Source organism: Trachinotus anak, unplaced genomic scaffold, assembly GCF_046630095.1.
Source record: "Trachinotus anak isolate AG129_WGS33_773 ecotype Australia unplaced genomic scaffold, CSIRO_AGI_Tana_v1 ptg000005l, whole genome shotgun sequence".
Lineage (NCBI taxonomy): Eukaryota > Metazoa > Chordata > Actinopteri > Carangiformes > Carangidae > Trachinotus > Trachinotus anak.
The window spans coordinates 3,958,042-3,965,000 of record NW_027273856.1 but is presented as its reverse complement, the minus strand read 5'-3'; the positions used below and the strand labels follow the sequence as shown (position 1 = coordinate 3,965,000).

The 6,959-nt window shown below is 41.2% G+C and overlaps 1 protein-coding gene across 1 annotated transcript in view; it reads left to right on the top strand.

The window, feature by feature from the left end:
* The window catches only part of kdm6ba (lysine (K)-specific demethylase 6B, a), a 94,190-nt gene that overhangs the window by 28,423 nt on the left and 58,808 nt on the right, over nucleotides 1–6,959 (top strand). Inside the window, exon 4 of the mRNA XM_071477868.1 lies at nucleotides 6,813–6,879. The gene's annotated coding sequence lies outside the window, so the exon portion shown is untranslated. The remainder of the gene's footprint in view (nucleotides 1–6,812; nucleotides 6,880–6,959) is intronic.

The following is a 6,959-nucleotide window of genomic DNA, read 5'->3' as shown; positions in this document are numbered from 1 at the left end:
AGGAAGTGGTACTGTACGCTTCTATCAGAACAGTGAGAAAAAGACAAGTAACAAAGACAGACAGACAGGCTGGTTGGTCAGAGGTTCATCCTACAGCAAGATAATGAGAAGAGCAGCACAGTCCCCAGACATGGAGCTGGTCTGGGATGAACTGGACAAAAATTGAAATCCAAGCAAACTACAAGTGCAACGCATTCAGGGGAACTTCTGCAACGGTGTTGGAACAAACTTCTGAGAAGTGTTTGATTTCCATTGTAGAAAGCACAAGTGTATTCAAAATTAAAAACCAAATTTAATTCAGCATGAAGATTGCAATTGTTTATTTGTTCTGTGCTTTAATTTCAGAAACACTGAGACATTGATTTATATACATTTATATAAGAGCTGGAAAATTAGAGGTGTTTTAAAACTTTGGACACATGGGACCAGCTCCATAAAGTGATGAAAACACAACCTAAAGTATGGACAAGGCCCCTAAAGCTAAATCTTGCACTGGGCCCCTAAAAGCCTGAGGCCAGTCCAGTTTGTTTGTTTTTCTGTGTGTGCATGTGTGTGTGTGTTTTCATGTGTTTTCAGAGAAGCTTCTATTGCCATATTCTTAAACGGCAGCAAAAAGCTAATTAGATCAAAGGTTTACCATCCATAAAAATGACTTAAATACAAAGAGAAGCTGTGTAGAGCAAATGGAAAACTCACACACACACACACACACACACACACACACACACACACACACACACACACACACACTTTCCCTCACACCCACTCTGCACACTCATGCACACACAAAAGTGAGGTAGGGGTGGTCAGAAGATGAAGTGCCAGACCACTGCTAAGGTCATGAGGGTTAGAGCTCTGTGAGGTCAAAGGTCAGGCCAGACAGTCAGGCCTCTGCACGTGCCTGAAGCAGGTTTCCAAGCAACCGGGCAAAGGCAGGAGAAGTTTACAAATGTGCACTGGCAGAAGTACATGTAAGCAGTAAGAGTCAAACACCCATATTCTCTCACACACAGCAGTTTAGAACCACGATGCAACACATGCTTCAGCATATTGAACACAGTTGTGGGATTTTCCTTCTCAGGCTGATTTAGTGCATTTGCGTCATTTGGTCGTCTCCACCCACTGAATTTCATTGCATTCCATGCTCTAATTAGTACAACAAAAAGCCTCATTCGCAGAACATCACCCACTGTATATTCATCCACTCACATGACATGCTGTGATGCACTAAGTGACAAAACTAACTCAAAGCGACATTTGGGTGCAGATTCCCCTGGAATTTTCCAAACAAAGACATCTTTATTTAACTTTATATTTGTCTCTTTTTAGAGCTTAATTTTGCATTAAATTTCATAATTTGTGTAACTTTAAGCTATTTAATCAGCAGAGTGGTTCTTTTTAAAATAGACTCAGTCCCTTCACTGAAATAGTCTTTGCCTCCATCATGACTTACTCAATTTAGGACATCTGTGTCCCTCTAATTTGTGATGGAAGGTCTGGTCAATGACTGGTCGTGTTTTGCTTTCTTGCCTTTGTGTCTCTCCATTTTTATCTGCACTATTTCACCGTAACAGACCGAGGCCAGTCTGTGAGGACAGCATCACAGCTCTCATTAAAAGTACTATAACTCATAATAATGGCTGTCATGAACTCAAGTGAGCTGTGGCCTTATTAGGAATCATAAATCACAAGGTGACAGGTTACTTTTGTCTCTTTTTAGAGTTTTGCTTTATCCAGTTTAGACATTTATTCACAGTTTTTTGTCTTCTTTTTCAATTACTTTCCTTCAGGGTGTCTTATAATTGTTTGTGACAGTTATAAGAAGTGTTAAAGTTGTTTATTTTTTAGGCGTACATGAATTTCCATACATCTTTGCTTTATGAGTATTTTCCTTGGCACGTCATTTTTCTTTGGGGAACTTACACATGGTATTCATAAACGTACCTTTCTTTTTTCTCATTTAAAGAGAAAGTAATTGCATGTAGAACATAGCATGTAGACAACTTTGATGTGGGCTTACAGGTTTAAGGTCACTGTGATTTAAGTAAGCAATAAATTGTGTCATGCCCTGTCTACGTCCCTCTCAGACACACTGCACATATAATGACGTGTCCCTTTTGAGGTCAGGTTGCACACATCAAAGCCCAGCAGACAGCCAAGTCAGTAGCCACTTTGAGACAGGCACTTTTCTCCATAGATGTGGTGGCAATTTTGTGTGTCCACGTCACGATTCAGTCAATTTTATGCAAAAGTCACACGGACAATCTGACTACATGGGATCTGGCTACAGAGCTCAAGCTGGAATTGACCGCGATTACAAAAAGGGTGCAGCACAAATAAGGATACACATTACAGAGAGGTATTACATGCATATCCTGGTCTGCCAAGACTCTCGAATGAGTCAATTATCATTTCTTATGCAGAATTTGTCAAATAAACATTTACATCACAAAGGAGCCGGGTTTAAGTTGTAGAGGAGATGTTCTCTTGCTGTGTAGGACAGAGGCTTTGAAAATGGCTTCGAGTACAACTGGACAAGTTTTAATGTCTCACTTTCTGTACAGACCAGTGTTTACACTTTTAAAATCATACAATGAGTATTTCTAGTATTTTTTATCTTATTTGGATTTAAATTATTACCTCACCTACATGCAGCTAGACCAGTTTTTTGTTATGTGTGGCTGTCTCTCTCCCCCCATGCACATACACACAGACCCACTTTGTCAGCAGTATATTGTCTCTCCCATCTAATTGTCATTGATTAATTAAACAGTACAATGTGGAAATATAGGCCTCCATACCACACCCAGACAAATACAATACCTGTACAGTACACAGACAGAGGCTGTAGATGTTTAAAGTGTGTTTAAACATTTATACAGTACTTTGGTGCTGTTTTGTGTAAAAGTAATTCTGAATGAGTTGTTGTTTATGAAAAGGTGTAGAGATAAGAATATGAAGAGAAAATAAATCTGAGTTGGTAAGACATCATAGGCAGATCAGAGAAAAGACGGGGGGGAGAAAAACAGGCGACAGAGAGATGGGAACATATGGATGGAGGAGGGGAAGAGGAGGAAGAGAGAGACAACTAATTAAAGAAAGTAGAGTTTTAGTTGGGTGTTGATTCCATGAGGAGTAATGGTCCCAGGTGTGTGAGATGAGGGGAAACAGAGGAGATGAGGGAAGGGGAAGGAAACTAGGTCTTCACACGCCATATGTTCTCCATCTTTCCCCCTTTCTTCTGACTCTCTTTCATTCCCTTTTATTTCCATCTTTGCACTGGCTCACCGAGACAAGCTGATCTTGAATTGCTTTTCTTCCTCCTCTCCATTTTGTATTTCTCCCAGAGTCTTGGGCAACTATTGCGTTGTGCTGCAGGTTAAGTAAGGTGACAGTGGGACTGAATGGGTGGTGGTTTTGTGACTGTTTGCATATGCTTTTATGTGTTTCCAAAAGCCTCAATAGCTTCCATGATTTGTCTTGACAGTCTAAGGTGTGTTTATTGGGGATTTCTGTTGGCTGTACCCTCCGTAGATTGGATTTCGCTGTTTGTCTTGTGTATTCTGTTTTCTGTTCAACTTGTCTTTTGTTTACATTGCGTTTTTGTTGATGGTGGATTTCTTTGTGTGCATTGGGTGAGACCACAGATTTGCTAAAACACAGTAGGTTTGGTTGATAAAGTATGACTGAAGTGGCTCTTTGCATGGCTGTACTTTATCATACAGATGTGTGCACAGTACAGTAAATATATACAGTAAGAGTCTGCATACTGTATCCCTACTAGTGTTTCACTCCTTGACCACAGTACAGGAACAGACCATGAGTTTAAAATGACATGTCATCTAAAAATAGCTGCTAAACTCACTCACCCTTCCCTCAACGCAGCCCAACTCTGGCCAGATAACCCCCACCCCCCTTCCATGTCACCAATCTCTCCACGCAGTCATGAAATGCAAGCTACTCCCACTGTACATTCCACTCAGAGGAATGAGCCAACTCCCCTGTAAATTAGAGAGCGGGGGGCTGCTTATTGTTTTCTGCCTAACAAAGGCAGTTAGCAACAAGAGTGGAGCAGCTTCTAAACGGTGGTTAGCCGGGTTTACTTGCTAAGAGGCTGAAGGGAAGCTGCTGCTGCTCCTGCTGCTGCTGCTGTGTCACCAGGTTGGAGTGCCTCAAGGCTCCATCCCGGGGCCCCTCTTTGGTCCCTCTTTTTTTCTCTCTCTGTTGTGACTGTATGCATGCGCATCTGTTATGTGTGCCCATGTGTGGACCCTCAGGCTGTTGTCAGGCAGATCACGGGAGCTGCTGCGAGTTAGCCCGGATGTCTGTGTCTACCTACATACCTCTGTTTCCCCAAAAAGGTGAAAGAAAGGAGGAGAAGGAAAGAAGGGAGACAAGGGATGGGGTGGAGGTTACTTCAGAGAGATGGAGTGAACGCGTTCCTCGATGTGCACAAAACATGTCCGCAGGGGGAACTGCAAGACCAGCAAGATTCACAGACTCCCAGCATCTTAAAACAAGACTCACCTCCTCTCCCCCTCCCCTTCCTTGTTCACCTCCTTCCCCTCCTCCCCTCTCCTTGGCCCTGGAGTGGTTTAAGTGAAGGGATAATCTGTGGAGGAATTCCAAAAGGCAGGAATCCAGGGATTATCCAAAGAGGAAAATGGTAGATGATGGAATATTTAAGGGTTTACCTGAAATGATTGCTTGGGTTTTGCGCTTTGAGGTTTGAATTTGTGACAGAATGACTAATTTCAGTCCATAAATAAGGTGATAAAAAAACAAAACAGTACGACATCAGCCTAAATAGGATTTTCTAGTGGTGGCCTACGCTGTCTTTTCTGCTGTATTGAATTCCAGACAGAGGAAGTTTGAGAATATTGAGGGTTTTTCTCAACATTTCTTCAGAAACAATGACGAATTGAAGCAGTCACTGTTAATAAAGTGCAGCCTGATGCCAGTATGGGTTTCTGCCTCAACAATGGCTTGTTTTCTCTATTTCGACTGCATTGTTAGAAATCATAAGATTTGTAAAATGAGTCTCAAGCTTTGACTCTCACTCAGTTGGAAGTGACGTAACACCAGTTACATTAGCTTTTGGTCAACGTTCAGTATCAGTGCAAGGAATCTGATTTTCAGTTTCACTAATCAGATATGTGAAGTGAAGTTTGTTGCTAACTTGTCAGCCAGTCTGAGGGCTACGAGTAACAATCTGCTGATTACACTCTCAATTAATCAACTAATTATTTAGAGTATAGACTGTCAGAAATTTGCAAAAGACACAATTGGTGAAAAATTCCCAGATATCACAGTGATGTCTTCAAATTGCTTGTATTATTAAACTAACAGCTGATTCTGATTTTATAAAACACACATAAAAGCATCCAAACTGACAGTTCAGCTCTAATCTAATGTCAGTGAGCTACTGAAGCACAGTTCACTGTTGCACCATCATTTGTGGAATGACCCAGATTAGACAAGATTGGCTGCCGTAGTCAAGCATGATAAATAAATCAAACTGAGACTAAAGATAACCCACTACACACTCTAGTAAAACTCAGTGTGTTAGAGCTGCCTACTACTGCGACATTCCCGTAATCCTTCTGGACTTTATTTGACCCCCTTTATATGGCACAAAAAAACCTTGTGGTGTTCTGTTCAGCATGTGTCTGTGATAAATATAGGTTGGCAGCAGGATTGTTTAAAATGCTGTTACGCTATGTGTGTATGGCTCTTATTGTGTACAAGCTGCATCTTTGAGGCTTAGCTCCTCCTGTCCTACTTAAGTGGTCGATAAACAGGCTTTAGCTTTAATTATGGTGATGTCTGATATTGCGCCTTCTTACATCATGCTAGTATGTTGTTTATGTATTTTGTCTGGCCGCGTGTTATTTGTGTGTGTCTGTCAATATTTCTGTGTGTGTGTGTCTGAGGATATAATGACAGTGGGTGCGCGTCTCGTCTGGCAGCTGTAATCACTGCCACTGTGTGAGGTTGGTCAGTACATTGGGTTCTGTTCGCCGTGCGTGTGTGTGTGTGTGTGTGTGTGTGTGTGTGTGTTTTCATATGTGCAGGGAGAATTACATCAGATCTTGTGTATTTTTAAAATGCCTCTGCATATGTTCTGCTACATTGTCTCCTTGTCTTTGCTGTTGATTAATATTCTGGCTGTGTCGTACTGTGCTTCTGAGTCTGTGCATGTGCCATATGTGTTTACAGGCTAAATACTAATTGAAGTTCTTATACCACTAATATATACACTCCAAATATGTCACTCATTAGAAGAACAAAAGCATCCTTTATCTTCTTCAAATGATTCCACTACATAAATATGTCTTGTTTGAGTGTTGGTGCAACAAAAATAAGAATATATTGGCACCGATTTCGATGTTTAAATTTGATTCCAGTTACAGTTGTTTTTGAGGTGTGTGCCCGAAAAAATGTGTAATTTAGAGATTCATACATTTGTTAGTTGAGGTATTGAGATATTGCCAGAAGTATGTGGACGTGTGTCTGAGGCAGGTTTTGGGGATTCTGCCTACAAAGCAAAGTGTATAAAGAAATATTTTTGTTAGATTGGTGACCCCAACCCCATCCAGCACCTTGAACTCTAACACTGACTGCGAACCAGAGCTCATCACCTAAACTCAATGAAATTCTCTGCAGCCAGTTTACAAAGGTTGATGAAAAACCTGAAACTACATTTGTGGAGGCTGTTAAAGCAGCAGATTCAGGCTCATGCTTTTAAATTGAAATGAAATGCAGCTGAATGTCAAATAATTTCTTATTTCTGTGGCATGTTTGCTTTTCAGGTACAGGCAATATCTGGCCCACCCAGTTACAGTCAGTACACACCCCAAGTGTGCACAGCAGTGGCAGGTAAGAAGAACAAGCATATCTGTGTGTGTGTTTGTGTGTGTGTGTGTGTTTGTACCCTAATAGATTATCGATGCACTGCT